Source organism: Gossypium arboreum, chromosome 8 (genome assembly GCF_025698485.1).
Source record: "Gossypium arboreum isolate Shixiya-1 chromosome 8, ASM2569848v2, whole genome shotgun sequence".
NCBI classification, from domain to species: domain Eukaryota; kingdom Viridiplantae; phylum Streptophyta; class Magnoliopsida; order Malvales; family Malvaceae; genus Gossypium; species Gossypium arboreum.
This window is the reverse complement of record NC_069077.1, coordinates 100,248,105-100,270,207: the sequence shown is the minus strand read 5'-3', so window position 1 is coordinate 100,270,207 and position 22,103 is coordinate 100,248,105. Positions and strand designations below refer to the sequence as shown.

Here is a 22,103-nt window from a genome sequence, read left to right as displayed (position 1 = left end):
GGAGGTAGAGTTTGGCATCGAACTTGTACTTGGGACTACACCGATTTTGATAGCTCCGTATCGTATGGCACCAACGGAATTGAAAGAATTGTAAACTCAGTTGCGGGTTATTATCAGTTGCGAGTTCGAAATTCAGATATACTCAAAACTACTTTTAGAACGAGATACGGTCACTACGAGTTCTTAATGATGCCATTTGGACTCACTAATGCCCCTGCGGTATTTATGGATTTGATGAATCGGATCTTCAGACAGTATTTGGATCGATTTGTAGTTGTGTTTATTGATGACATTTTGGTCTATTCGAGGGAGGAAACCAAACATGCTGAACACCTGAGATTAGTGTTGCAGATTTTACGGGATAAGTAGTTATATGCTAAGTTCAGTAAATATGAGTTCTGGTTGAGAGAAGTTAGCTTTTTGGGTCATGTGGTATCTGCATCGGGTATTCGAGTTGATCCGAGCAAAATTTCAGCCATACTTAATTGGAAGCCTCCGAGAAATATTACTGAGGTTCGGAGCTTTTTGGGACTTGCCAGTTACTACAGACGGTTTGTAAAAGGTTTCTCGATGATAGCCACATCAATGACGAAACTACTTCAGAAAGATGTTAAGTTTGAATGGACAGAAAAATGTCAGAAAAGTTTCGATCAACTAAAAACTTATTTGACTAAAGCTCCAATACTAGTGCAGCCCGAATTAGGCAAAGAGTTTGTCATTTACAGTGATGCATCCTTACTTGGGTTGGGTTGTGTATTGATGCAAGAAGGTCGAGTTGAAGCTTATGCGTCGAGGCAATTGAAGCCACATGAGAAAAATTATCCAACCCATGATCTCGAATTAGCTGCCATCGTATTCGCTTTGAAAATATGGCGACATTACTTATTTGGTGAGAAGTGCCATGTATTTTCGGATCACAAAAGTCTCAAATATTTGATGACTCAAAGAGATTTGAATCTACGATAAAGACGTTGTTAAAAGATTATGAGCTTGTTATTGACTATCACCCGGGAAAGGCTAATGTGGTTGCGGATGCTTTAAGTCGTAAATCACTGTTTGCTTTACGAGCAATTAATGTACACTTGTCCGTTCTATCCGATAATGTGTTAGTAGCAGAATTTAAGGCCAAACCATTGTTGATTCATCAAATTCGTGAAACTCAGAAAGTCGATGATGAATTGGTTGCAAAACGGGCTGAATGTGTTTCGAATATGGAATCAGAGTTTCAAATTGATGATGACGATTGTTTGAGGTTCAGAAGTCGTTTGTGTGTTCCAAGAAATTCAGAACTTATTTCGATGATTCTGAACGAAGCTCATTGTAGTCGAATGTCAATTCACCCAGGGAGTACGAAAATGTACAACGATCTGAGACGTCAGTTTTGGTGGCATGGTATGAAATGAGACATTTCTGATTTTGTTTCGAAGTGTTTAATATGTCAACAAGTGAAAGCGGAACATCAAGTTCCTCTGAGTTTACTTGACCAATCATGATACCGAATGGAAATGGGATCGAGTCACGATGGATTTTGTATCTGGGTTGCCATTGTCGGCAAGTAAGAAAGATGCGATTTGGGTTGTTGTTGATAGACTGACTAAGTCGACTCATTTTATTCCCGTACGTACGAATTATTCACTGGATAAACTAGATGAATTGTATGTTTCTCAGATTGTAAGATTACACGGGGTACCTATTTCTATTGTATCGGATAGAGATCCGAGATTCACCTCGCGATTTTGGAAGAAATTGTAAGAAGCTTTGGGTATCAAGTTGCATTTTAGCACCGCTTTTCATCCCCAGACTGATGGTCAATCCGAGCGGATAATTCAAATACTCGAGGATATGTTGAGATGTTGCATCCTTGAGTTTAGTGGTTCATGGGAACGGTATTTACCTTTGATTGAATTCGCTTACAACAATAGTTTTCAATCAAGTATTAAGATGGCACCTTACGAGGCTTTGTATGGTCGTAAATGCCGTATACCGTTGTTTTGGACCGAGCTTAGGAAAGTAAAATCTTGAGGTTGATTTGATTAAAGATCTTTGACGAAAGTAAAAATAATTCGTGAAAGTCCGAAGACGACTTCGATCGTCGTAAATCGTCGCAGATTTGAAACGAAAAGACATTGAGTATCGTGGGAGATAAAGTGTTTCTTAAAGTTTCACCTTGGAAAAGATACTCGATTTGGCCGTAAGGGCAAATTGAGTCCGAGGTTCATTGGGCCGTATGAAATATCCGAACGAGTTGGTCCGTTGCATATAGATTGATTTTACCCCGAACTTGAAAAGATTCTAACGTTTTCATGTTTCGATGCTTGAAGTTATAGATCGATCCTTCGCACATAATTAATCTATCAGAGGTTGAAATTCAATCCGATATGAGTTATGAAGAAGAACCGATTCGTATCCTAGATCGTGAAGTGAAAGAATTACGAAACAAAAGGGTTCCTTTAGTAAAAGTGTTCTGGGACAAGCACGGGATGGAAGAAGCTACTTGGGAACTCGAGAACTCTATGAAAGAACGATATCCTAACTTGTTCACTGGTAAGATTTTCGGGGACGAAAATTTCTTATGTGGGGGAGAGTTGTGACAGCCCTAATGTGACCCTAGTCGGAAAGTGGTTTCGGGACCACAAAACCGAGTCATAAAAATAATTAACCCTCATATTTGATGCTTATTATATGTATATATGCATGTGTGAAAATTTCATGTTTGAATTTTGTTAATTGTAAGTGAATTTTATTAAATAGGACTTATGTGAGAAAATTTAGAAATGTGTTAGGCAAATGTTGAAGTGACTTATTAATACATGTTAGAAAATGCTTGTACTTGCATGTCAAATTAGCCAAATTTGACATAGTGGCCGGCCATGTTATAGATTAAAGAATATTATAACTATTTTATGCTAATAATTTTATGTTACAAAATGAAATAATGAATAAGGTTAATAAAATACTAGTTAGTGGGAGGAGAAACCAAAGTTAGCCTATGTTTTCTCCTCCATTGCCGTAACTAGAGAAAGAAGAGGAAGAAAAGTCTTTAGGGATGAAAATTCGGCTAAGGTGGATAGCTAAAGTAAGGCAAGTTCAATGTCATTCTTGGAAAAAACTTATGCACCATTTGGATGATTAGTTTAAATTCTACCTATTTATGGTTTGAAGATAGGTTTTGTATGAGTTAAGTTTCGGTTAAGGTGGATTGTTTTGATGTCATTAGCATGCTAAGTGTGAAGCTTTGTAATGATACATGTGATGATGGATTGATAAATTGGGTTTTATAAGGAAATTATGCCATAGCCGAATGTGTCTTGAAGAAGATGTCATATGTGCTTATTATAAGTATATGTGTATTCGGCTAATGAGTTTGAATTGAAGTTTCGATAGGTTGTGGGTTGAGTGGCCGAGTGAACTATAGACTTTGCAAGGATGGAATTTACTTATAAGTTGTGTGTATGGCTTTATTTGTTAATGACATTTAACAATATTATATGCTTAGAATTGATGTAGTATAAGTTACCAATGTTCTTGCCGAATGTGTGTTTGATAATAGAGGGGTTTGTTATTGAATGTTTAAATAAATTGGATAATTAAAAATGGTAAGTCAATTGAAGAAGCCATACTTTGTGTGCTTAAATTTCTTAGTGAACATTCGGCTATGTCCCTAGTGAATGGATGAATTGATAAAAATTGTTTATAGAGAATTGCTTTGCTATGCTTATGTTAATAATATGAGAAATGAATTAATATGGTCTTAGTGTACCGATTAGGAGCTAAGAAGTTGAACTAAAGATAGAAGATTTTCAGTAAATGTTTCATAGACATTTTCTTTTGGCATTTAGTTCCTATGAATTCAAGCTTATTAAGTGGCCACCTATTCGGCTCTTAATGATTTTTATGTCATGAATAATGAGTTGATGAAAAGGTTTAATATGACTAAACTTGTTTAACATAGCTCAAGAGAATAGAGGGGCAACATCGGATAGAGGAAAAGCTAAAGTCACGGAATAGCCAAACCGAGACTTGTTCAGAAGGATATAAAGTAAGTTTTGAGTAATCGCCTTTAGTATAAGATTTACGATGCCTTGATATGTATATGCTAGATGAACATTATCTTTTAGTCCTATTTCATCTAAGATGTGTGGTAAATAATTTAATTATATGACATTTAGTTGAATGGTTAATTCGGGTTAAATTGGATTGATGAAAGGTAGATGTGATTTGTTTGTATGATCTTCAAAACGAAATGAAAATGATGGTGTATATTTTTCCCTTATATACGAATGGAGCAATTGAATTACCAATGTGATAGGCTATGTGAAAGGTGTTACCATGTGAATATATATATGCGAGAATTATATCCGGACTTCAAGTCCATAGGCTATAAGCGAGAATTATATCCGGACTTCAAGTCCGCAGGCTATATGCGAGAATTATATCTGGACTTTATGTCCGCAGGCTATGAGCGAGAATTATATCTAGACTTTAGGTCCGCAGGCTATGTGCTGGACATATATCTGAATTTAAAGTCTTGAAGGCTTTATACTAGTGACTGGATTCGGGTTCTAACCTAGCAGGCTTAATGTCGATAATTCGAGTAAGGTTATGAATTGAATGTGCATATGTATGTATAGATATACGTATGGATGAATATCACATCTATGAATATGAAAATAACTACTTCGGACGATGTCTTTATTTATATGAAGGTATACGATTAAATTAATTCTATAATTCATGTTTATGATCGAGGATCGAGGTTTAGGTTGTGATCTCTTTGTATGTTAGTGCATATATATATATATACACGTAATTTCGGGCAAAAAGGTATACAGCTGATTCGAGTTTAATATTTTGAATGTTGACTTATATGTCAAATTTTACCTGTTTAAAATTACTTAAGACTTACTAAGCATCATTTTGCTTACTCCGTTACCTTGTTTCCTTGTGTTATAGATTTTGTTCGTCAGCTATCGGACTCGGACGTGTCAAAGTCGAAGTCATCCACACTATCTAAGCCACTTTTTGGTACTCTTCAGTTGAACTTGATAATGGCATGTATAGGGCTGACCCTTGTTGTTGAATTAAGTATCTTTTGGTAATGTATATTCGTATAGCCATGCGAAAATGGCTTGTATATTTTGAGTATAACATTATGATCATTTTGTATATATGGTCTTGTGATATGGTTATTAAGTGATGTGGAAATGTTTGGTAATGATTAGCCATTGGAATGGTCAATCATGGTCCTATTGGTGCTACGTATGTCATGGCTAATCGTGATTATACTTGGAAATAATGTATGTCAAATTACTAGTTGATTCATGGAAAACTATGAAATAGGTAAAATTTACCATAAAATAGATGCTGACAGCAGCAGTAATGTGAATTTGAAAAATCACTAAAAATAGTATAAATGGAATTAAATAATGAATAAATTATGTAATCGAATCTTGATGAGTCTATTTTCATATGAAAGAAACGAAATGACCACATGAGCCGTATTTTAATAGATGTTTAAGTTTTTGTGAAACAGGGCTAGAGCAATTTCTGGATCCCCTGTTCTGAATTTGGAAATTCACCATAAATTAACCAGAGATAATTAGAAGTCATGCTTTATATGTACAGATTAATTTCTGAGTCTAGTTTCATTAGAAACAAACGGCATAAGTATTGAAACCCTGTACAGGGAGATATCTAAGTCGTAATGCATGAAGGTCAGAGTAGTTGAACCCTGAAACATGGGAGAATTTAGCTAATAAACTGTACTAATTGGCCCGACCAAAAATTCTAGAAAAAAATTATTAAATATATGTATGAGTCTAGTTTCAGGAAAAATTTACAGAATTTGATTTCGAGTTTCAGAACTCGAGATATGATTTTTAGAGTGACTGTGATGCAGTTAGCCAGCTCGTCTGGAAATTTTAAAAATGAATTGTATGAGCTGTTTAAGTAAGGAATTAAGTCCGTTAGCACCTCGCATTCGACTCCGGCAACGGTCTCGGGTACGGGGTGTTACAGCATCAGCCAATTGAACTTGTTCTACTGTAGCCCAGTTGATGCAGCGGCCTGCAATTAAAATTCGGGCCTAGAGTATTTGGAAAAGTTCTTCTTGGGGCTCGATGGGGAATTGCAAGAAAGGGTGGCGAATTTTCGCGATGGGACCCGAGGAAGATGACACCCCCTTCCTTTTCTTTGAAGTAGGGACAGCGGTTTTCTTTCCTCGTGAAGACAACATTGTATACCTGCAAGCAAAACCATTATTTCGTCGTGAGGAATGTTGAAGGTAATACAAAAGCAAATCCAAAAAGACAGAAGTCATAAATTAGAACTAATAATCTCAGTCACAACTACTAGCAAACTTAATTAAAAATAATTTTATAGTGTATCATTAGCATGACAATAGTATGAGTTTCCTAAAAAATGGCAAATAATTCTATGTTAGTACATTTTATTGATGGAGAATATCAACCCAAAAGTCATGAGTATTTTCACTTTAAACTAATAAAATGTAGCAGATAAATCATGCAATGAGGAAGAACTTCAACATTAAAAGATAATAACTACTCTAGATATGAAATGTGAGTGATAAAGAGATGAAAAGAACATAAAAAAAATGCATAGTACTATGATAACTTAACATGAAAAATGAGTGCAATTAAAGGGAAAAGAGTAAACAAATGCTAGAAAGGGAAGAATGAGCGTCAAAAATAGAGTTGGATGCGGCGCACGGGCGTGGTGGGGAGTGCGTGTGGTCTTGCAGCGGCTAGGGTTAGGGTTTTTGGGTGAATAAGACAATGAATAGTGCAGCATATCAATAGATTTGGGGGCACACGGCCAGGTAACACGCCCGTGTTCCCCAATTTGAGCCCGTATGATTTGCAAATTTTGAATTTGGGCGCGTCTGACATTTAGTCCACGCCCGTCTTCCTTGGGCGTGTGGGTGCCCACGGTCGTGTCACACGACCGTGCCTGGCTTCATTCGCTTCTCCCACGCCCGTGTATGTAGGCCCACGCCCGTGTTAATTTAACAGGTTTGACCACGGGTGCTAGATACAGGTGTGTCTCATGCCCGTGTTAATTTGACAATTTCAACCACGGTTTCAAGGCACGGGTGTGTCGTACGCCCGTGTTGTTTTGGCAGGTTTGCCCACGGCCATGTCGCATGGCTGTGGCAATTTATTATAGCCCGTGGTGGAGAAATCTTTACCCTGTTTTCACATGGCCTAAGGCACGCCCGTGTGATAGGTCATGTCTGTGTGGGAAACCTATATTCAAGAGCTCTGTTATTAAGTTAGGTGTTAAACACTAAAATTAAAAGAAGTTAATACAGTTAGTGTTCAGGTTGCCTCCCGAAAAGCACTTATTTATAGTCTAAGCTCGACTTACCTCTCTATTGAATGGTCATGGTGGTTCGAGGAGTTTATACTCCTCATTCCTGCTATCATTCTCGTCAAAATAAGGTTTTAGACGAGTGTTGTTTACCATAAAAGTGCCGAACTTGGGATGACTTACCTCGACTAGACCGAATGGGAAAATGTTAAGTACCGTAAGAGGGATTTCTTCATTCGGTTTGGTAGTGACAATGTGAGGATCTGTGGCATCTAATAATACTTTATCTCCAACCTTAAGTTGATTTGGGAAGGTATTGAGCTCGTTCTGGTGTAGTTTTGGTTTATCGTATGTTCTCGGTTTATGCGTCTGCCATTCATCTAGCTCCTCGATTTGTAGCCTTTGATCTTCATTAATAGGTCCTTTGCTACTGCTTGAGAATGGCTCATATACTTTCTTCAGACCCATTTCCTGCAAAGTAGGTTGCACCATATTGTCAGTTTTAGTAGAATGGTTTAGACGATCACCTTTAATTTTCAATGTATTGCCAAAATTGCGAGCTTAAAGGGTGATTGTTTCATCTCCCACACGAAGTGTGAGCTCACCTATGCCAACATCAATAATAGTTTTAGCAGTTGCTAAAAAAGGTCGTCCCAAAATCAAATGAGTGTTGCTATCCTCCTCTATGTCTAGAATAATGAAGTCAACGGGAAATATAAATTTATCAATTTTAACTAGCACATCTTCAATAATACCCCTAGGAAATCTTTTATTTTTATCTGCTAATTGAATGCTCATCCTAGTCTGTTTGGGTTTCCTAAGACCTAATTGTTTGAACATTTTGTAGGGCATGACGTTAATACTGGCCCCTAAATCAGCTAATGCATTATTAACATCTAAACTACCAATTAAACAATGAATCGTAAAACTCCCTGGATCTTTTAGTTTGTTGGGTAGTTTATTCTGTAGAATAGCTAAGGAAACTGCATTTAGCTCCACATGCGACGCCTCATTCAACTTCTGTTTATTTGCTAAAAGCTCCTTTAAGAATTTCATTGCGTTTGGCATCTGCGATAGAGCTTCAATAAACGATAAGTTAATATGTAATTTTTTTAAGAGTTTAAGGAATTTATCAAATTATTCATCTGAGCGGTCTTTCCTTGTCGTGTTGGGGTATGGCACACGAGGTTTATATTTGACATTTACTGATTTGTTTTTATTATGACCTACCTCACCTTGACCTCTGCTCACTACAGTTTCTTGCCTCGGTTCTGGCTCAGGCTCAACGAATCCTTCTTCATCTTGAACACTAATTGCATTGAGCTGTTCCCTTGGGTTGGGTTCAGTATTACTTGGCAAGCTACCTTGTGGTTGTTCGAAGATTAGTTTGGACAGCTGGCCTATTTGAGTTTCAAGCCCTTGGAGCAACGCTTGTTGATTTTTAAGTGTTGTCTCGGTGTTCTGGAAACTGGTTTCTGACACCAAGACAAATTTAGACAGCATCTCTTCAAGGTTTGGTTTCTTTTCCTATTGATAGGGTGGTTGTTGAAAACTCGGAGGATTTTGTGGCCTTTGATTCCCTTGGCCACCCCAGGAGAAATTTGGATGGTTCCTCCAACCTGCATTATAAGTATTACTATATGGGTTATTTTGAGGTCTAGAGTTATTGTTACCCATTTATTGGACTTGTTCCTCCTCGATGCTAGGGTTGAAGGGTTGATATTCTGTGCATGCTCGTCCTCCATTCGAATCGTACCTCATCACTGGATGTACCTGAGTAGAACCACACAAACCGTCAATCTTTTTATTTAAGAGTTCTACTTGGTTAGATAACATAGTAACCGTGTCGAGGTTGAAGATACTAGCTACTTTCGTTGGCTTTGTTCTCATAACTTGCCACTGATAGTTATTCAGTGACATCTCCTCAATAAATTCGTAGGCCGCCTCAGGTGTCTAATTCTTGATAATTCCTCCAGCAGCTGCATCAATCATCTGCTGAGTCGAAGGATTCAGGCCATTACGGAACGTTTGAACCTATAGCCAAAGTGATAACCCATGGTGAGGGCACCTTTTCAAAAGGTCCTTGTATCTCTCCCATGCATCGTAGAGTGTTTCTAAATCCATCTGCATAAACGACGAGATGTCATTACGTAATTTGGCTATTTTAGCCAGTGGAAAATATTTTAATAAAAATTTTTCGGTCATTTGCTCCCAAGTAATGATTGACCCTAGTGGTAACGAGTTCAACCACTGTTTAGCTTTGTTCCTCAGTGAAAAAGGGAATAACCAAAGATGAATGGCATCATCAGAAACACCATTAATTTTAAATGTATCGCAGAATTCCAGGAAATTTGCCAAGTGAGTGTTTGGATCCTCATCCTGCAAACCATCAAACTGAACAAATTGCTATATCATTTGAATAATTTTAGGTTTTAGTTCAAAATTATTCGCAACAATAGCAGGCCTAACTATACTTGACTCAGTTCCTGTTAAAGTAGGTTTAGCATAATCATACATAGTATGAGGAGTAGGATTCTGATTTGCTAGTTCAGCGGGTATCGCAGGAGGTAGCTGATTGTCTTGATTTTCAGCCATCTCCTCGGTCATAGGTGAGATATTGTCCTCTTGCCCTTCCTCTGTGTATCTTAGGCTTCACCTTACTTCTCTTCGGCTTCTACAAGCTGTGCGATCGATTTCTTCGTCAAAAGTACTGGTCCTGACGGGTTACTTCTAGTCATAAACTATAAAAACCTGCCAAGAGAAATAAAAAGTAAATTAATAAATAATAATAATAATAAAATAGAATTAACTTGCAAGAAAAATAAATGGCTGAAGTAATAAAAATTGAGCGTTCCTAACATCTTAGTTCCCCGGCAACGGCGGCAGAAACTTGATTGTGATTTTATGTGATAAGTTTTATAAATTTATAATTAATCGTCTTGAAACTAACTATTATCACGATGTAGGCAAGTGTACCTATCGAACAGTAGTATAGTTTTAGCAAGACCGGATTGTTGAACCCAAAGGAACTAAAAGTACTATTAATGACTGTCTTTTTATTATCTAGTCTAAGAATAAGGGGTTTGTTTTAACTAACTAATTAACTAGACTAAGAATTCATAGAAAATAGAATTGGGGGAATACTTTTGAAAACGATTGAATTAAGACAATACCTAAGGAAGAATCCACCTAGACTTCACTTGTTATTCTGACTCCGAATCGGACGATTTATTCATTTAACTTGTTCCGTAAAGATCCCTAAGTTATGTTATTATCCCTATTCAAGACTAATAACGTCTAATCCCTAGATTGAATAATTGAGACTTTTCTCTAATTAACACCCTAGGATTGCATTAACTCGATCTATGGATCCCCTTATTAGGTTTCACCCTAATTCGGCAAAATCTTGTCACCCTATCTCTAGGCGCGCAATCAACTCCGCTTAATTGTGACAATTGTACTTTTAGACAGGGTTTATTCCTCCTCTTAATAAAAGCTTATCTTGAATCAATATCCTGGAATATTAAAAAAAGAATTAAGAACATATAATTAAGAACAAGCCAAATATTTATCATACAATTCAGAAAATAATAACAAGATTCGTCTTAGGTTTCATTCCCCTTAGGTATTTAAGGGATTTAGTTCATAGCTAAAAAAGAAAACATCTCAGAAGAGCAATGAATACAAAACATAAAGAAAACCCAAAACTCCTGAAGGGAATTTGAGGGGAGATATTCAGTTTTGGTGGTGAATCCAACTTCTGAGATGGATCAATCGGCTTCCCTTGAGCAATTCCTTGCCTCTTTCTCTCTGTGCCTCTTTCTTCCTCCTCTATGGTGTAGTTTATAGGCTTTGGAATGCCTAAGAACCCTCGAAATTAGCCTTTTCCGAATTAGACTCAACTTGGGCTCGGCAGGGACACGCCCGTGTGCAATTACTTCAGGCCATGCTCGAACCGGTTAGACTGGCACGGGTATGTGTTCTACCCGTGTGAGTCGTGCTTCGATTTTACCAAAGTGACACGGTCATGTGGTCTGCCCGTGTGAGGAAGTCCAGGCCGTGTTGATTTCATACTTTGGCCTATTTTCTCCGTTTTTGGCCCGTTTCTCGTTCCTTTCGCTCTCCTATGCTCTCCTAAGTATAAAATATGAAATTAAGGCATTAGGAGCATCCAACTCACCAATTCTAAGGAAAAATCATCTATAAAATGTGTTAAGCATGGGGTAAAAATATGTATAAATTACGGTTTATCACTTGCCTTTATCATGATTATATTTAGTTTTCAAGTACGATCAATAATAAATATAAAACTTATCACGCTCATCAAGTTTTTGGCGCCATTGCCGGGGAACTGAGATATTAGGAAGGCTTAATTTTTATTACTTTAGCCATTTATTTTATTGCAATTCAATTTTTATTTTAATTTTGTTTATATCACTAAATTTTCTTTTATTTACTTTTGGCAGGTTTTTATAGTTTATGACTAGAAGAAACCCGTCAGGACCTCTACTTTTTGATAATGAGATCGAAAGCATAGCTCATAGAAATCGAAGAGAGATAAGGTGAAGTCTACAATACATAGAGGAAGGGCAAGAGGACGATATTCAAACCACAACCGAGGAGATGATTGATAATCATAATAATCCGCTACCTCCTGTGGTTGTTGCGAACCTAGTAAATCAAGATCCTACTCCACGTACTATGTATGATTATGCTAAGCCTAGTTTAACAGGAGTTGAATCGAGTATAGTTAGACCCGCTATTGCTGCAAATAATTTTGAACTCAAACCTAACACAATTCAAATGATACAACAGTTTGTTTAGTTTGATGGTTTGTAGGACGAGGATCCAAACACTCATTTGGCAAATTTTTTGAAATTCTGCGACACTTTTAAAATCATTGGCGTTTCTAATGATGCCATTCTCCTTCGGTTGTTTCCCTTTTCATTGAGGAATAAGGCTAAATAGTGGTTGAACTTGTTACCACGAGGGTCAATCAAAACTTGGGAACAAATGACCGAAAAATTTTTACTAAAATATTTTTCGCCGGCTAAAACGGCTAAACTAAGGAATGATATCTCTTCTTTTGTGCAGATAGATCTTGAAACCCTGTATGATGCATGAGAGAGATACAAGGACCTATTAAGAAGGTGCCCTCACCATGGGTTACCTCTATGGCTGCTGGTTCAGACTTTTTACAACGGTGTAAACCCCTTAACAAGACAACTCATCGACGCAGTCGCCGGTGGAACTTTAAACAACAAAACACCTGAAGAGGCTTATGAATTTATTAAAAAGATGTCACTGAATAACTATCAGTGGCAAGTCATGAGAACAAAGCCAACAAAAGCAGCCGGTGTTTTCAACTTCGACGCAGTTACTATGCTATTTAACCAGGTAGAACTATTAAATAAAAAGATTGACGGTTTGTATGGTTCTACTCAGGTACATCCAGTGATGAGGTGCGATTCAAATGAAGGACGAGTACACACAGAATATCAATCCTTCAACCCTATCACCGAGGAGGAACAAGTTCAATATATGGGTAATAATAATTCTAGATCTCAAAATAACCCATACAGTAACACTTATAATGCAGGTTAGAGGAACCATCCCAACTTCTCATGGGGTGGCCAGGGAAATCAAAGGCCAGAACATCCCCCAGGTTTTCAATAACCACCTTACCAGCAGGAAAAGAAGCCGAACTTTGAGGAGATGCTAACAAAATTCATCTCGGTGTTAGAAACTCATTTTTAAATTACCAAAACCACACTTAAGAATCAACAAGCGTGGATCCAAGGGCTCCAAACTCAGATAGGCCAGCTTGCTAAATTGATTTCTGAATGACCACAAGGCAGCTTGCCGAGTAACACTGAATCTAACCCAAGGGAACAGCTTAATGCAATTATTGTTCGAAATAAAGAAGGGTTAATTGAACCTGAACCAGAACCGAGGTAAGGGATTGTGGTGAGTAAAGGTAAGGATGAGGTGGACCACAGTTAGTGAAAATCGGTAAGTAAAGAGTACAAACCTCGCGTGCCATATCTCACTGGGACAAGGAAAGACCACACGGACGAACAATTTGGTAAGTTCCTTAAATTATTAAAGAAATTACATATTAACTTACCGTTTATTGAAGCTCTTTCGCAGATGCCAAATGCAGTTAAATTTTTAAAGGAGCTTTTAGTAAATAAACGGAAGTTGGATGAGGCATCGTATGTGGAGTTGAATGTAGTTTGCTTAGCCATTTTGCAGAATACACTGGCCAACAAATTGAAAGATCCAGGGAGTTTTACAATTCCTTATTTAATTGGTAGCTTAGATGTTAATAATGCATTGGCTGATTGAGGGGCGAGCATTAACGTCATGCCCTATAAAATGTTTAAACAACTAGGACTTGGGAAACCCAAACAAACTAGGATAAGCATTTAGTTAACAGATAAAACCATTAGATTTCCTAGGGGTATCATTGCAGACGTTCTTGTCAAAATCGATAAATTTATATTCCCAATTGATTTTGTTGTTCTAGACAGAAGAGGATTGTGACGTACCTTTGATTTTAGGACTACCCTTTTTAGCAACTGCTAAAACCATTATTGATGTTGGTACAAGTGAACTCACACTTTGTGTGGGTGATGAAACAATAACTCTTCAAGCTCGTAATTCGAGTAACACATCAAATATTGAGGGTGGTTGTATAAATCATTCTACTAATACTAATCATGTGGTGCAACCTTCTTTGCAGGAAACACATTCGAAGAGCATATATGAGGTATGTTCAAGTAACAACAAAGTACTCATCTATGAGGAGCAAAGGCTACAGATTAAGGAACTAGATGAATGGTGGACACAGAAATCGAGAACACACGATAAACCAAAACCACATCATGACTGACTCAATGTTTTATCAAATCAACTTAAGGTTGGAGACAAAGTACTATTAGATGCGGCAGACCCTCATATTACCACTTCTGAACCCAATGGAGCAATCCCTTTTACGGTACTTAACATTTTCCCATACGATATAGTCAAGGTAACTCATCCCAAATTCGACACTTTTAAGGTAAATAGTACTCGTCTATAACATTATTTTGATAAAATTAATAGCAGGAATGAGGAGTGTAAACTCCTCGCACCACCATGACCACACAGCAGAGAGGTAAGTCGAGCTTAGACTCTAAATAAGCGCTTCTTGGGAGGCAACTCGAGCACTAATGGTGTTGATTTCTTTAAATTTTAGTTTTTAACATCTAAATCATTAACTGAGTCCTTGAACACAGGTTTTCCAATTCCACATGGCCATGCACACGGGCGTGCCGTGCAATACAGCCGTGTGAAAACAGAGCAATTTTTCCCAAAACACAGGATTACGACATGGTCGTGGACAATCTTGCCAAAACAACATAGGCGTGCGACATGCCCATGGCTATAAGCTGTGGTAGAAACTGAGAAATTAACACGGGCGTGCAACACACCCATGCCCACCACCTGTGGTTGAAGCTATCAAAATAACACAGATGTGCGCATATATACAAGGGCATGGGAGAAGCGAACGAAGCAAGACATAGCCGTGCAACACGGCCGTGTACACCAACACGCCCAAAGCACACGGGCGTGGGCCAAATTCCAAACGCGCCCAAATTTGAAAACCATGAAACACACTGGCTAAAGGCATGGCCGTGTGCCCCAATATCTATATAAACCCACACTATTCATCATCCCCTTCCCCAATACCCTAACCCTAGCCGCTGCTCCCACCGCCGTCGTCGCCATCTAAGCCGACCATCACCCCAAAATCCACCCTTTCTCCTTCCTTTTCCTCCATACACATCAAAATCCTCCCTCTTGTCCTCTCTTCCATACACGTTCCTTTCCTTTCTCTCTTTCTCCACTCATCCTACACCCCACCGTCGTACCAGCACCATCGCACCATCGCTCCTCCAGCCATCGGTCCTCCACTAACGGTTTTCTCTTCTCTTTTACTTTCTTTTGATGCTTACTATCATGATTTTACCCTATTACTTATATTTTACTATTAATTGTTTATCATATCGCATTCATTCTTAAAATCTATTTCATCTATTTCGTGTTGAATTTAGTCATCCTGTTACTATGCCATTTGCCATAAATTTTTTTTCGTCAATTTTGATTGCTTTTGGTTGAGTCTTGTTAATGTCATTAGTTTTCGGTTGAATTTGTTAGTTTATATTCATGGTTAATTCCTTTTTGAATTTGTTAGCATATTTTATATGCTCCATTCATTAAGATATAATACCCTATTCTCCTTGCAGATATACCATGTCAAATCCACGTGGTAAGAAAACTGTCGTCCCCGCGTCAAAAAAACGAAAGGTACCCGGAGCCATATCAGCAAGCGCATCTGCCGAAGTGTGCCACCCCTTCCTAAAATTTCCCTTGGGACCCCAAGAGGAACTTTTTCAGATACTACAGGCTCGACCCCTAGGTGTAGGCCGTTACATTGATTGGACTGCCTTAGAACAGATCCAACTCGCTGACGCAGTCCAGGCTCTCCTAACTACTGACCCATGGAGGCTCTTCTTTGAGATCATCGAGCCAACATATCTCGAGCTCACATTAGAACTCTGTTCGACCTTCCACCTTCAAGCCATTATGACAGAGTTCGATGATCCCGGAAAGGTCCAATTTTGTCTCGGTGATTTAGTTCGCCAGTTAAGCGTACTTGAGTTCGGTGTCGCATTAGGACTATATACGGAGGAGTTCATGGACGACGACGACTTCGAAAATCTCCATCGCCACATCTACTATTCTCTTTCAAATTACTAGAAGGCCCTAGTGTCACGGGGCTAGACCTTTCGTCTCGCAATTCGTGCGGCCTTAGGCGATTTGCTCGTCTAAACTCGCCCAAGTCAGCCTTTACTCGAATGAGGGTTCCTTAAGAACTCCTCCAAGGCACCAACTCATACAGCGGAAGCAAACTTGTGCCAAAAGAAGCTTATAAGAACAACAGAAAAGGACGCTCGCAAAGTGTTTGAGTAAATGCTCTCTATTCTCTTATTCACAAAGAATAATGAAACAATGGATGGAGTTAGTAAATGAGGGGGAGGCTCTCTATTTATACTTGAGCTCCCCCAAAACCGACGGTCAAGATACAATTACATCGACGAACGAGATTAATCAATCCCATGATTTAAGGGATTTTACAAGATATTGCCATATCAAATACTATCTAATCTTTACAAGATATGATTCCCTTTATCTTTAAAGATTAGTTACCATAGTTGCCTAAGTTGCCATATCTTCGCTATCGGGCCAACCAGGCTTCAATCTGACAGGCTTCTCTAATAGTTCCTTGAATCAGGCCAGCTCTCGTGGGCCAAATGATCCCCTTCTAAGTAATAGACCTCCATCGGATGCATTTGGTTCAATGGTCACGGGCTTTGAACTCTGGCCCGTGACATTCTCCCCCACCCATTCTTGTAACATCCTCGTTGCGACTCCTGAATGGCACTGACTTGATTCGTCTTGGATCCCACTCGTTGCCTTAGCTTTTCCCTTCCTTCGGGACTTTTGCCTCAGCTTTCGTCGCTTCTTAACTTGAGCCGTCCTACTCGTTTGTACATCTCGACGACAAGGAGTTATGTCACTCTCTTGCCCACATTCTAACTTCACTCGAACAGAATCCTCGTGATTCATAAGACTTGGCTTTGCTTTCCCTACAGTCTCTCGGCCTCCTTGCTCAAGAACTTCAAAAGGGCCCCTACGTTCTCACCAAGTACACAAGTTAGAATGCAAAACACTATCAGAGTGTTTCGAATGCACCTTTGCATTTACTCGGGTCAACTGTCCCACATGCATCTCTTCTTTTTCCTTGAAGTCCGATGCACCACCCACCTCTCTCATAGGTGGAAGCCTTGTCGATGACTCGGCCAACTCCGACGCTTCACTCGATTCGAGCCTCATTGGTCCCAACTTCACTGCTTTCATCGCAACTTCTTTCTCCAAGTCTGATGACAAACTCACCTCATTCTTAGGTGGAAGCCCCTCTGACGACTCACCATGCTCGGATGTTGCCTTTGCTTTTACTACGGCTTGCTTTGGACAGTTCCGCAACTCATGCGGACCACGGCACAAGAAGCATTTTACTCGCTTCTTTTTGCTCCTCTTAGCCCTCTTGGCTTCGGCTTTACCCTTGCTCGAACCAAGCTTGTTGGGCTCCTTGTCTACTCTATCGTTCCCTTCGATGACAGACTTGCTCCTCTTTGCCCTCTTGGCTTCGGCTTTTCCCTTGCTCGAACCAAGCTTCTTGGGCTCCATATCGCTCGATCATTCCCATCGATAACAGACTTCCTCGGACACTTTCGCAACCTATGCGGACCATGACATAAGAAGCACTCGACTGGCTTCTTCCCGCTTTTGGCCTCCTTGGCTTCGACACCCCTTGTGCTAAAACCAAGTCCCAAGGCCTTACCCATCGGCTTCTTCCTAAGTGCGGATTTCATCGGACATTTCTTTAACATTTGTGGACCATCGCAGAGAAAGCATTTCAGCTTGTCCCTTTTCTTCTTGGGTTTCTTCTTCCCAACTCGTGGTTTCCCATTACCACAATTGTCGCCGTTGCCATTGCCATACTCATCCGTATCTTCCTTGTGATTCCCTTCACATATGCCCCTTTCCTCAGACTTGGAAGATCCAAGCTTGTCTTTCCCTAGACCAAGCTTAACCACGGATACCGCTACCTTCATGGCTTCCGACAGCTTTTGGACACCTCTTTGTTCTACCTTCTGTCTGACCCACGGCTTCAATCCCTCTTGAAAAGCAAGTATTGCTTCTCTCTCGGTCACATCCAAAACTTGGAGAATGAGTTCCTTGAACTCATGAACATACTCCCCCACTGCGCCCCGTTATGTTATCCCTTGCAACTTTGCCCGAACTTCTTCCTCGGAAAACTCCGGGTAAAACTGTCCCTTCAACTCGCATTGGAACTTCTCCCATGTTCCAATCTCACCTTGCCTTTTATCTGTGGTCCTACCTCGCCACCATAAAAGCGCAATATTAGTAAGAAATAATGAAACAGTTTGTACCTTACCCGCATCATCCACGATGCCTTTGGCACGAAAGTAGTTTTCCATCCTCCACAAGAAATTGTCCACATCACATGCAGACCTTGTCCCCACAAACTCTTTCAGCTTCGGGACATACTCGCTACTGAGTGCTGCACTTGACACTCCTTCCCCCACAGCTGCTGACACAAGGCCAGCTCTCCCTCGATCTCCTCTATTCTTGTGCTTAAAGCCAGCGTCATGGCCATTGTTTCCTCCTTCAAAGCCATCAACATGGCCTCAAGAGCATCATTCCTATCTGACAGTTTATCTTTATGTGAATCAAATAACTCGTTTACCTTATCCATGGTCGAATCAAGAGACATCTTTACATAGTCTCTAGACTGTTCCTTCCAGTTGTCTATGTGACCCTCGAACCCATCGAGTGCCTCCTTTACATCCTCCATAGATCCTTCGAGTTTACCCACACGTTCCTCTACTGTCGACAGCATCTCCCTCAAACCTTTTCTTGCCCTCCGTTGTTTGCACTCTTCTTGTGACAGCCCTAAATTGACCCTAGTCAGAAAGTGGTTTCGGGACCACGAAACCGAGTCTTATAAATAATTAAAGGTTATATTATGTGTTTATGATGTGTGTAAATGCTTGTGTGATAGTTCCATACTTTAATTTGGTCAGTGTATGTGAAATTTATTAGTAGGGACTTATGTGAGACAATTTAGAAATATGCTAGGCAAGTGTTAAAGTGGCCTATTAATATATGTGGGAAAGTGCTTGTCCTTGCATGTCAAATTAGCCAAATTAAAGCATAGTGGCCGGCCATGCTATGGATGGAAACATGTCACAAACATGTTATGTTAGTGATGTATGTTAGGAAAAATAAAATAAGGGGCATGGTAATAAAATAATGAAAGGGAATATGATGAAAACAAAGAAAAAAAAAGTGTCCATCCTTTTCATTTCTTTTGGCCGAAAGTTCTAAAGAAGAAGGAAGGAGCTCTTGCTTCATGTTCGGCTTGGAAGAGGATTAGGAAGAGGTTCGGCCATACTTGTATCTAGGTTAAGGTAAGTTTGATGTTGTGCCATGAGATTCATGCATGTTTTTAGTTGTTAGCTTGAGTTCTAACTAGCCCATGGTTTAAATCTTTGCTATGTGAGGGAGATGATACTCGGCCATGGGTGTTGTCTTCTTGGTGGATGTTTGATGTTGTGTTGGTGAGGTATGAAGATGATAGAGTGTGTGTGAGAATTTGAAAAAGGTAGGTTTTAGCAACTTCATGAAGCAATCGTCCATGGTATATCCATAAGTATGATTTATGCTTGTTATGTTACTCATGGTTAAAATGATTCGACTATGCTTCATATAAAAATAAAATATACATGTGAATTCGGATATATGTTTATATTTGGTTAATGATTTATCCTTGTGAAGTATAAATTTGTAACATGATTTGAGTTGGAAGTTATTATAATGTATTTGTGCATTCGGTATATGATGAAAATATATGAAATGGTTATAATCAACCTTATGATTCGGCTCTTGCACATATATATATATATATGTTTGCACATGATGTATTGGTATGCCATTTATGGGTGGTATTAAGTATATAATTGGCCTCAACATATACATGCATACTCGGCCACATGAGAAGATTAGTGTTGCATGTATTCGGTTAGAGGCAAGCATATTGATGCCTTTATCTTGGTTTAGACAATCGGCTAAAAGGGAGTGTGGGTCAATATGTTGAGTTGATGCATGATTTCACATGTATGTGACTTTGATGTCTAATGTATATATATAGGCTAAGTACCTTGAGTTCCTCTTTTCGATGCTCAAATGATTAAATCAATTTATTTGTTAAATTAAGCTCAAGAGAAAAGGGGAACTAAATCCGATAAAGGGAAGGAAAAAGTGGTCGAATAGCCATCGAAATCGTTCGACAACATCCGAGGTAAGTTTTCGAGTAACGAGACTTAGTTACCGATTTGATTAAGTCATGATGTATGAGCATAACAAATATGCGGTGATATGATGATTCTACTTGAATCATATGTTGAGTTAATTAGTCTATACGTATGACGGGTAGCCGTATGTGCATAGAGATAGTGTCATAAAGCAAATTAAACCATGCTGTTTGTATGTGGCTAGTGAGCCGAAAATGGGATCGCTTAATACGTGACGTGTGTTTGAACTCCAATTACGAAAATGAAATATAGATGTGTCATGATTTATGATATGTGTATGAGTATTTGGATGATAACCGGGCTAAGTCCCGAAGGCATTTGCGCTAGTGACTAGTTCCGGGCAAGTCCCGAAGGCATTTGTGCGAGTTACTAAATCCGGGCTAAGTCCCGAAGGCAATTGTGCAAGTTACTCTAACCGGGCTATGTCCCAAAGGCATTTGAGCGAGTAGCTATATCCGGTTAAATTCTGAAGGTACGTGATTTGGGAATGAGCGATCTGCTATAATAATTTCAATTAATATGCTCGTAAAAACTTAACAATGAGGTATGTGTTGTACATGCATTGGATTAATTGATTCCTCTTAAATAGTATTCGCTCAGTCTATTAAGGAGCTTCCGGTTTTGGTTAAGTTGATCCCTTATGTATGAATATAAGGGTTGGAAATGTGAAGTAGGACTGATTTTTGAGAATATATGTGTATATGAAATTATCCGTTTAGTTATATGAATGCTATACTTCAGTTGAGCCTAATTCCATTGCTCAAAACTTACTAAGCATTAAATGCTTACTCCGTTCTTTGAATCTCTGTTTTATAGATTTTGGTTCGTCATCTATCGGACTCGGGATTATTGAAGTCGAAGTCTCCCACACTATCAAAGCCCCTTTTGGTACACTTTTGGTTGAACTTTGAAATGGCATGTATAGGACTACCCTTTTTGTTGTTGGTCATGGACCGTTTGGTTTTGTATAAATTTGGATAGCCATGCGAAAATGGCTTATATACACTTTGAGCTTAATATTATAATCGTCTTATATGATGTTCATTAAGAGGTATGGAAATGTTTGGGAACGATTAGCCATTGGAATGGTTAATCATTATCATATTTTGTGCTATATATGCAAAAGGGCTAGTTGAATCATGGAAACTATGTAATAGGTAAAGTCTACCTTAAAAATAGATGCTGGTAGCAGCAGTGACGTGAATGTGAAAAATCACTAAAAATAGTAGGACTTGAATTAAATAGTTAATAAATTATGTAATCGAACCTTGATGAATCTATTTTCATAGGAAAGTAACAAAATGATCATATGAACAGTATGTTAAGAGATATTTAAGTTTTTGTGAGACAGGGCCAGAACAGTTTCTGGATTCCCTGTTCCGACTTTGGAAATTCATTATAAATTAACCAGAGATAATTATAAGTCATGCCATATATTTATAGATTCCTTTTCGAGTCTAGTTTCTCTAGAAACAAACGGCATCAGTATTGAAGCCCTGTACAGGGAGATATCCAAGTCGTAATTCGCAAAGGTCAGTGTAGTTGAACCCTGAAATAGGGGAGACTTTAGCTAATAAACTGTACTAATTGGCTCGACCAAAAATTCTAGAAAAACAGTTTTAGATGAACATATGAGTCTAGTTTCAGGAAAAATTTACGGTACTGGTTTTCGAGTTTTGGAACTCGAGATATGATTTTTAAGGTGACAGTGACGCAGTTAGCCAGCTCGTCTGGAAATTTAAAATGGACTGTGCAAATAAGTGATTT

The 22,103-nt window shown here is 38.8% G+C and overlaps 2 non-coding genes across 2 annotated transcripts; one reads left to right on the top strand and one right to left on the bottom strand.

Annotated features, from left to right (window-relative positions):
* The first annotated feature begins 9,379 nt into the window (after window positions 1–9,379).
* On the top strand, window positions 9,380–9,486 carry LOC128279537 (small nucleolar RNA R71). The gene has a single exon (XR_008269739.1). It is a non-coding gene; the product is annotated as a small nucleolar RNA R71 (small nucleolar RNA).
* A 2,904-nt stretch (window positions 9,487–12,390) lies between these two features.
* Window positions 12,391–12,497, bottom strand: LOC128280329 (small nucleolar RNA R71). The gene has a single exon (XR_008270509.1). It is a non-coding gene; the product is annotated as a small nucleolar RNA R71 (small nucleolar RNA).
* Between the last annotated feature and the right edge of the window lie 9,606 nt (window positions 12,498–22,103).